This window comes from Coffea arabica, chromosome 1e (assembly GCF_036785885.1).
Source record: "Coffea arabica cultivar ET-39 chromosome 1e, Coffea Arabica ET-39 HiFi, whole genome shotgun sequence".
NCBI classification, from domain to species: Eukaryota; Viridiplantae; Streptophyta; class Magnoliopsida; order Gentianales; family Rubiaceae; genus Coffea; species Coffea arabica.
Window position 1 is genome coordinate 23184154 of NC_092311.1, and position 10324 is coordinate 23194477.

A 10324-nucleotide genomic window follows, 5' to 3' on the forward strand; every position below is an offset into this window, starting at 1 on the left:
GAAGGTATGAATTTCGAGGTCGAAATTCTTTTAAGGGGGAGAGAGTGTGAGGACTCGCAAATTTCTTATATTTTTCTCAAAAATGCCTTTTATTTGGAAATTATTCATTTATTATAGCCTACTACCCAGTAATTCCATAATAAGTGCAAATGAACCTAGAAAGTAGGGTTTCACTTTTCGGTTTCAAGACTGGAGCAAATTAGGGTTTTTCGCGATTTTTCACCGGATGATTTTTCGGTACGAAGCAAGGATCAAATTTGGTGATTAAAAGTGACTTTTAGGTGAGAAATAATATGTGATTAGAAGCAATGATATAAGGTTAGTGAATAGGAAGTAAAAACCCTAATACGTGCGATTTAAGGAAAAACGGTGCGAACCGACGTGTACCGCGCACTACCTATTGAACGCACCGCTGGACCACCACTTTCTTACCACATGAGCTCATTGATATTTGAGCAAAATATCCCCTCATTTCCAGCTGCCTTTGACCGAAATTTGTGGCCAAAAGTGCAAGGAGAAGAAAGAGAAAATTTTGTGATTGTGGTTGATCCAAGTGTTGGCAAAACTTGTGGCTTAGACTAATCCTAATCTTCTTGCCTTTTAATCACCATAGAGCAGCCTTTCTTCTTCATTTTTCCTTGAGCTTGGCCGAGACAAGAGAGAGAGAAAGGGGGAGCAAGAGAAAACAATTTTCTTCTTGATTTGCACCATCTAAGTGAGGAATCAAAATTCTAAACCGATTAAAGAGTGAGTTGTGGGCTTGGGAAGCTAGGGGAACTAAAAATTTCCAAAGGTGGTGAAGTATCACTCTTTCAAGCTTTGTTTTGAGGTATAAGATCTGATCATGGTTCTTGTTCTTTTAATTTCTGGTTTAAGATGTTATCTAGCTCATGTTTTGATTAGACTACAAGTTATACAAGTTGTTGTGATGATTTTGGATGATATATGCAAGTTAGGGTTTGATGATTTTCTGCCTAAACTTGTTGTATGGTTAGTATATGTTGTATATAAGATTATATAAGGGGCTTTGGTAGTGATTGGAACAAGGAAAGGAAGAAAATTCAATTGAAAACCAAAATTTCCAGATTTCTGGAATTTCATGTTTCAGTTCTGCCCGGTACTGTTACTCATAGTTAGAGGCCGAATTAGGCTTGGCATAAAACATAGAAGTTGTATAGAATGATATTTTATAGGTGCCTACAAAATTTCAACTCAATCAGAGCAACGTAGCCTGTGAAAAGACCGATTTACCCCTGCTGCCCTGTTTCTACCCGAACTTGATAATTGCCTCTGTAATTGGTTAATTTGATTCGGAATGCTTCTGATTTAGTTGTTGATGTCTTCCTAAGAATTGTATCCTTGTATCTTAGTTTTCGGATGGCTTTGGAATCACTTGATTTGGACTTGGGGAGCCTGACTTGTGATATTTGAGCGAGAATGCGGTTTGTAAACCTGTTTTGACGGTGCTGGTTTGGTATACTGATCTTTTGACCTAGTTGCACTACAAACTGGACTGAGTGACCTTCTTCAATCTTGTATCCCTTTCTCTTAGCTTCGAAATGGTATAAGTTTCACCTCAATCCGATAAGCGTAGCCTCGGATGTGCCCATTCCGCAAAACCCTATCAAATCTGTTTTTTTTGTAAACTTCATTTCCGCATTTGTTATTAGTTGATTTATGCCCTTGTATTGTCTTGAGCCTATGGAACGGCTATTGAAATGCATTTGTGTTGTGTATAAACTTGGGCTTGAATGAGAAAAATAATGAAGCCAAAATGGCTGGAAAATTAGGTAAACACAAAGGGCGTGCTGCCCAAATTTTCGCTCAAGGACTAAGTTTCTATTTGAATTTGTATATTTTCGTTTGGCAAATACTATGATCGTTTTACCATTCCAAAACATGATACCTCTTCAATTTGAAACGCCAAATGTTTACTTACTCTGTACCCAAAATATAGAAGTATGAGTTAGGGTTTTATCGGCCACAAGTGAACTACTTTCAAGTACGGTTTTAAGAGTCTTCCTTTTCCATATGATTTTCATCAAAACCCTTGTTATATAACCTCTACTTGAATATATAGTGACTTTTAGTCATACAAACGATTCTTTACGATTCCGAAAAATATTTTCTTAGCCTATCTATTTGTCTTTTGATTTGTCGTTAGTCAAATGTTTTCCGTTGGAATTCTATAAGCCCTTTGAGCTTGGTTTTGCGATTGATTTTGAAACCCTAGTTATTTTCATCCTTGGGTCCAAACAACCCTCTTTTTACTTGAAAGTTATATTTACACGTTTTACTCCTAATTAGTCGGGTTTCTTCGTTTCCCCTTAAATGTTTTGCTCGATAAACTGTAATATGTTCTCTTGTTCAATCTTAGGTTTCATTGGTGACTAAGGGTAATATCCAGAAGGATATTTTGCACGTTATTTTACATAACTAGGTGAGTGTTCTTTGTTTGTTATATTTCCTTGACTTATTGGCTTGTTATTATTGATTGATAATGTGTTAAGTGCTTTTAATGATTGTTAAAACGAGTTTTCTAGGCGAGTGTGTACTTTATCGCACTCGACCTAAATAAATGTAAAATTTTCAATGATTAAATGATTAAATGCTAGTTGCGCATGAATGTAAGCCGTTTGGCTGAACTGGGCCCTGCCCTTCGTTACCGATCGACTCGAGCCAGAAGCGGACTCGGTCGGGCGATATGGTGACCCTGGGTGAATTTGGTATATTCGAGCATTACCTTGTAGTCCGGCTACGTCCGGATGGGTGGAGTCCGGCCAACGTCCGGAAGGGGATGAATGAACGAACGAAGGCACGAGGGTTTACTTCTCAAAAAGGAAATTTTCAAATAATTGGAGGAATAAGGGGAAATGTCTGGGGAACGAACGAACGAACGAATAGCTCCATGTGAGCCCGTATCCTTTTAATGAATGTTACTATCGCTTTCCATTGTAAATGTTTCTTGAATTATTGATACTCCATGTTTAATGTATTGAATTGATTGTTTGATTATCTGTTCGGAACCTCACTGAGCTTTTAGCTCACCCCTTTAGTTTTGTTTTCCTTAACAGGGGACGGCGAGCAGAATGAGAGCATAGACTAGCCAGTCTAGTTCTTTTGTTTCTTTTGTAGTGGTTCTCGCCTAGTGCTTGGCACGGGCTGGACGTATGAAGGATTGAGAACCTTTGTATATTCGATCTTTACACTCCCTTTTGGGGATGGCAATGTCTATAAGTTTCGCTTTAAGTTCTGGATCGTTGCCCTATTTATTCTTGTGATTTATTCAGATTTTAAGTGAGGACTGTAGTGAATGAGTGAGTCCCGGCGAGAGTTGGGCAGGCGGTCCGCCGAACCCTGGGGTACGCCCTAGGGAGAGGTGGGGCCGTCACAGGTGGTATCAGAGATTAGGCTTCAGATATCTGTAGTGTATCCTAGGCTTGAAGTTTAGGATGCCGGACTGTGGGATTCGATTTGACTTGAAAGTTAAGCGATTGAGGGATAAAACCTATAGCTGCTTCGCGTGGTCTCTGTGCGGAGTGACCCTGGACTAAGTGGTGAATAAGTATGAGGGACTAAGTGAAGCTATGAATTGCGAATGTTATAGGTCTTAAATCTTTCTCATGGTATCTGAGGACCATAGATAGGTATGTCAGGTAGGAATTCCGATTGTAGATAGTTTACTCTTGGGACTGCAGCTCGAGATGTGAATTATCTTATTTCGGATTCTCGTGCCTGAGTACTCTAGAGTTGCGGCGCTGCTAAGGACTTGAGACTTGTATTTTGGGAACATGAACAGGCTTTGTCTGACTAGAATGAGCACAAGAGGTCAGGGACATCTAGTTTGGATAGTAAGTGACGTGAGAGACCGGACGGGCTGATACTGGGACGACTTTACCTTTTCCTTTTGATTTACCTGTATATTGTTACTACATGACGTTAGTATACCTGTGTGTACATGGTTATCTGTCCAACTTGATATGTATTTGTGTATTTGCTTATCCGTCTTCTTGATATGGCGTGTTATGTGCGTATATATTGATTTGTGTATTTGGAATGCTAGAATTTGTTACTGTAGTCAATTTACTGTGTTTATTCACTAAATTACCTTTGTGGGGGAAAAGAAAAGAAAAGAGAGGGGGAAAACATATATATGGACGGGAGACGTAGTCGTGGACGTGGAGCTAGTCGTGGCCGTGGAGCTAGGCAAGCTCAAGAACCGAGAGAAGAAAGAGAAACAGTGGCGGAGCAAGAACAGGGACCGAGGGTTGAGGCTGGAGATCAAATGGCGACGGCGATGCAACAAATGACAAATATCCTGGCACGACTGGTAGATCAACAAGGTAAAATGCCCGTGAATCAACCCCGGAATCCTGAGATCGGAGAGGATAAGGCTCTTGAGAGGTTCCAAAAGTTTCTACCTCCGAAATTTCAAGGAGGGCCTGATCCAGATATAGCTGAGCAGTGGTTGGAGGCAATGATTAATATCTTCGCGGCTTTGAATTACACGGAGCAAAGACAAGTAAATTTTGCTGTATTTCAATTCGAAGGACCAGCCCGCGCGTGGTGGAATGTAATTAAGGCCAAGTGGGAAAGAGAACAGACGGTATGGACATGGGCGAACTTTGTAAGGGAATTTAATGAAAAGTATCTCCCACCTTTAGTCCAAGAAAGGAGGGAGGACGAATTTATTGGGTTGCGTCAGGGAACCCTAAGTGTGGCTGAATATGAGACCAAATTTACTAGACTGTCTAAATTCGCTTCCGAATTGGTGGTGACGGAGCGACGGAGAATAAGACGATTTATTCAAGGACTAAATTTGGAAATCCAGGAGGCATTAGCGGCAGTTCAAGTTAATACGTTTACAGAGGCTCTTGAGAAGGCCCAAAGAATTGAGGATGTGAAAGCCCAAGTAAAAGCCTTTCAAACGCGGAAAAGAGATACATCCAGCAGTATACCTGAGGAATCTGGAGAAAAGATACTGCTCTCCAAAGTGCAAAAAGTGAACCATTCCCCTCGCCCACCTTGGACATTAAGAGCAGTCGATGAAAGGTCCATGAAAGGAAGTCAGATCGGATCAAAGGACATTTCTCGAGAAGATCCAACAGTAGTTCCTCGATTGGCCTGTGGATACTGTGGAAAGGCAAATCACACTGAGAATGATTGCTGGCGAAAAGGGGGAAAATGTTTGATTTGTGGGAGTAGCAATCATCAACGTAGCAATTGCCCGAAGAAATAGCCACGAGAGGGTAGTACTCAACAAGTGGAAGGAACCAAACTGAAACAAATTCATGAAAGAGAAAACCGAACAAAGGTATCAACACAAGTTTATGCCGTAGATCAGCACCGAGTTCTGGGGTCCTCCGAGGCGACGGAAGGTATGAATTTCGAGGTCGAAATTCTTTTAAGGGGGAGAGAGTGTGAGGACTCGCAAATTTCTTATATTTTTCTCAAAAATGCCTTTTATTTGGAAATTATTCATTTATTATAGCCTACTACCCAGTAATTCCATAATAAGTGCAAATGAACCTAGAAAGTAGGGTTTCACTTTTCGGTTTCAAGACTGGAGCAAATTAGGGTTTTTCGCGATTTTTCACCGGATGATTTTTCGGTACGAAGCAAGGATCAAATTTGGTGATTAAAAGTGACTTTTAGGTGAGAAATAATATGTGATTAGAAGCAATGATATAAGGTTAGTGAATAGGAAGTAAAAACCCTAATACGTGCGATTTAAGGAAAAACGGTGCGAACCGACGTGTACCGCGCACTACCTATTGAACGCACCGCTGGACCACCACTTTCTTACCACATGAGCTCATTGATATTTGAGCAAAATATCCCCTCATTTCCAGCTGCCTTTGACCGAAATTTGTGGCCAAAAGTGCAAGGAGAAGAAAGAGAAAATTTTGTGATTGTGGTTGATCCAAGTGTTGGCAAAACTTGTGGCTTAGACTAATCCTAATCTTCTTGCCTTTTAATCACCATAGAGCAGCCTTTCTTCTTCATTTTTCCTTGAGCTTGGCCGAGACAAGAGAGAGAGAAAGGGGGAGCAAGAGAAAACAATTTTCTTCTTGATTTGCACCATCTAAGTGAGGAATCAAAATTCTAAACCGATTAAAGAGTGAGTTGTGGGCTTGGGAAGCTAGGGGAACTAAAAATTTCCAAAGGTGGTGAAGTATCACTCTTTCAAGCTTTGTTTTGAGGTATAAGATCTGATCATAGTTCTTGTTCTTTTAATTTCTGGTTTAAGATGTTATCTAGCTCATGTTTTGATTAGACTACAAGTTATACAAGTTGTTGTGATGATTTTGGATGATATATGCAAGTTAGGGTTTGATGATTTTCTGCCTAAACTTGTTGTATGGTTAGTATATGTTGTATATAAGATTATATAAGGGGCTTTGGTAGTGATTGGAACAAGGAAAGGAAGAAAATTCAATTGAAAACCAAAATTTCCAGATTTCTGGAATTTCATGTTTCAGTTCTGCCCGGTACTGTTACTCATAGTTAGAGGCCGAATTAGGCTTGGCATAAAACATAGAAGTTGTATAGAATGATATTTTATAGGTGCCTACAAAATTTCAACTCAATCAGAGCAACGTAGCCTGTGAAAAGACCGATTTACCCCTGCTGCCCTGTTTCTACCCGAACTTGATAATTGCCTCTGTAATTGGTTAATTTGATTCGGAATGCTTCTGATTTAGTTGTTGATGTCTTCCTAAGAATTGTATCCTTGTATCTTAGTTTTCGGATGGCTTTGGAATCACTTGATTTGGACTTGGGGAGCCTGACTTGTGATATTTGAGCGAGAATGCGGTTTGTAAACCTGTTTTGACGGTGCTGGTTTGGTATACTGATCTTTTGACCTAGTTGCACTACAAACTGGACTGAGTGACCTTCTTCAATCTTGTATCCCTTTCTCTTAGCTTCGAAATGGTATAAGTTTCACCTCAATCCGATAAGCGTAGCCTCGGATGTGCCCATTCCGCAAAACCCTATCAAATCTGTTTTCTTTGTAAACTTCATTTCCGCATTTGTTATTAGTTGATTTATGCCCTTGTATTGTCTTGAGCCTATGGAACGGCTATTGAAATGCATTTGTGTTGTGTATAAACTTGGGCTTGAATGAGAAAAATAATGAAGCCAAAATGGCTGGAAAATTAGGTAAACACAAAGGGCGTGCTGCCCAAATTTTCGCTCAAGGACTAAGTTTCTATTTGAATTTGTATATTTTCGTTTGGCAAATACTATGATCGTTTTACCATTCCAAAACATGATACCTCTTCAATTTGAAACGCCAAATGTTTACTTACTCTGTACCCAAAATATAGAAGTATGAGTTAGGGTTTTATCGGCCACAAGTGAACTACTTTCAAGTACGGTTTTAAGAGTCTTCCTTTTCCATATGATTTTCATCAAAACCCTTGTTATATAACCTCTACTTGAATATATAGTGACTTTTAGTCATACAAACGATTCTTTACGATTCCGAAAAATATTTTCTTAGCCTATCTATTTGTCTTTTGATTTGTCGTTAGTCAAATGTTTTCCGTTGGAATTCTATAAGCCCTTTGAGCTTGGTTTTGCGATTGATTTTGAAACCCTAGTTATTTTCATCCTTGGGTCCAAACAACCCTCTTTTTACTTGAAAGTTATATTTACACGTTTTACTCCTAATTAGTCGGGTTTCTTCGTTTCCCCTTAAATGTTTTGCTCGATAAACTGTAATATGTTCTCTTGTTCAATCTTAGGTTTCATTGGTGACTAAGGGTAATATCCAGAAGGATATTTTGCACGTTATTTTACATAACTAGGTGAGTGTTCTTTGTTTGTTATATTTCCTTGACTTATTGGCTTGTTATTATTGATTGATAATGTGTTAAGTGCTTTTAATGATTGTTAAAACGAGTTTTCTAGGCGAGTGTGTACTTTATCGCACTCGACCTAAATAAATGTAAAATTTTCAATGATTAAATGATTAAATGCTAGTTGCGCATGAATGTAAGCCGTTTGGCTGAACTGGGCCCTGCCCTTCGTTACCGATCGACTCGAGCCAGAAGCGGACTCGGTCGGGCGATATGGTGACCCTGGGTGAATTTGGTATATTCGAGCATTACCTTGTAGTCCGGCTACGTCCGGATGGGTGGAGTCCGGCCAACGTCCGGAAGGGGATGAATGAACGAACGAAGGCACGAGGGTTTACTTCTCAAAAAGGAAATTTTCAAATAATTGGAGGAATAAGGGGAAATGTCTGGGGAACGAACGAACGAACGAATAGCTCCATGTGAGCCCGTATCCTTTTAATGAATGTTACTATCGCTTTCCATTGTAAATGTTTCTTGAATTATTGATACTCCATGTTTAATGTATTGAATTGATTGTTTGATTATCTGTTCGGAACCTCACTGAGCTTTTAGCTCACCCCTTTAGTTTTGTTTTCCTTAACAGGGGACGGCGAGCAGAATGAGAGCATAGACTAGCCAGTCTAGTTCTTTTGTTTCTTTTGTAGTGGTTCTCGCCTAGTGCTTGGCACGGGCTGGACGTATGAAGGATTGAGAACCTTTGTATATTCGATCTTTACACTCCCTTTTGGGGATGGCAATGTCTATAAGTTTCGCTTTAAGTTCTGGATCGTTGCCCTATTTATTCTTGTGATTTATTCAGATTTTAAGTGAGGACTGTAGTGAATGAGTGAGTCCCGGCGAGAGTTGGGCAGGCGGTCCGCCGAACCCTGGGGTACGCCCTAGGGAGAGGTGGGGCCGTCACAGGTGGTATCAGAGATTAGGCTTCAGATATCTGTAGTGTATCCTAGGCTTGAAGTTTAGGATGCCGGACTGTGGGATTCGATTTGACTTGAAAGTTAAGCGATTGAGGGATAAAACCTATAGCTGCTTCGCGTGGTCTCTGTGCGGAGTGACCCTGGACTAAGTGGTGAATAAGTATGAGGGACTAAGTGAAGCTATGAATTGCGAATGTTATAGGTCTTAAATCTTTCTCATGGTATCTGAGGACCATAGATAGGTATGTCAGGTAGGAATTCCGATTGTAGATAGTTTACTCTTGGGACTGCAGCTCGAGATGTGAATTATCTTATTTCGGATTCTCGTGCCTGAGTACTCTAGAGTTGCGGCGCTGCTAAGGACTTGAGACTTGTATTTTGGGAACATGAACAGGCTTTGTCTGACTAGAATGAGCACAAGAGGTCAGGGACATCTAGTTTGGATAGTAAGTGACGTGAGAGACCGGACGGGCTGATACTGGGACGACTTTACCTTTTCCTTTTGATTTACCTGTATATTGTTACTACATGACGTTAGTATACCTGTGTGTACATGGTTATCTGTCCAACTTGATATGTATTTGTGTATTTGCTTATCCGTCTTCTTGATATGGCGTGTTATGTGCGTATATATTGATTTGTGTATTTGGAATGCTAGAATTTGTTACTGTAGTCAATTTACTGTGTTTATTCACTAAATTACCTTTGTGGGGGAAAAGAAAAGAAAAGAGAGGGGGAAAACATATATATGGACGGGAGACGTAGTCGTGGACGTGGAGCTAGTCGTGGCCGTGGAGCTAGGCAAGCTCAAGAACCGAGAGAAGAAAGAGAAACAGTGGCGGAGCAAGAACAGGGACCGAGGGTTGAGGCTGGAGATCAAATGGCGACGGCGATGCAACAAATGACAAATATCCTGGCACGACTGGTAGATCAACAAGGTAAAATGCCCGTGAATCAACCCCGGAATCCTGAGATCGGAGAGGATAAGGCTCTTGAGAGGTTCCAAAAGTTTCTACCTCCGAAATTTCAAGGAGGGCCTGATCCAGATATAGCTGAGCAGTGGTTGGAGGCAATGATTAATATCTTCGCGGCTTTGAATTACACGGAGCAAAGACAAGTAAATTTTGCTGTATTTCAATTCGAAGGACCAGCCCGCGCGTGGTGGAATGTAATTAAGGCCAAGTGGGAAAGAGAACAGACGGTATGGACATGGGCGAACTTTGTAAGGGAATTTAATGAAAAGTATCTCCCACCTTTAGTCCAAGAAAGGAGGGAGGACGAATTTATTGGGTTGCGTCAGGGAACCCTAAGTGTGGCTGAATATGAGACCAAATTTACTAGACTGTCTAAATTCGCTTCCGAATTGGTGGTGACGGAGCGACGGAGAATAAGACGATTTATTCAAGGACTAAATTTGGAAATCCAGGAGGCATTAGCGGCAGTTCAAGTTAATACGTTTACAGAGGCTCTTGAGAAGGCCCAAAGAATTGAGGATGTGAAAGCCCAAGTAAAAGCCTTTCAAACGCGGAAAAGAGATACATCCAG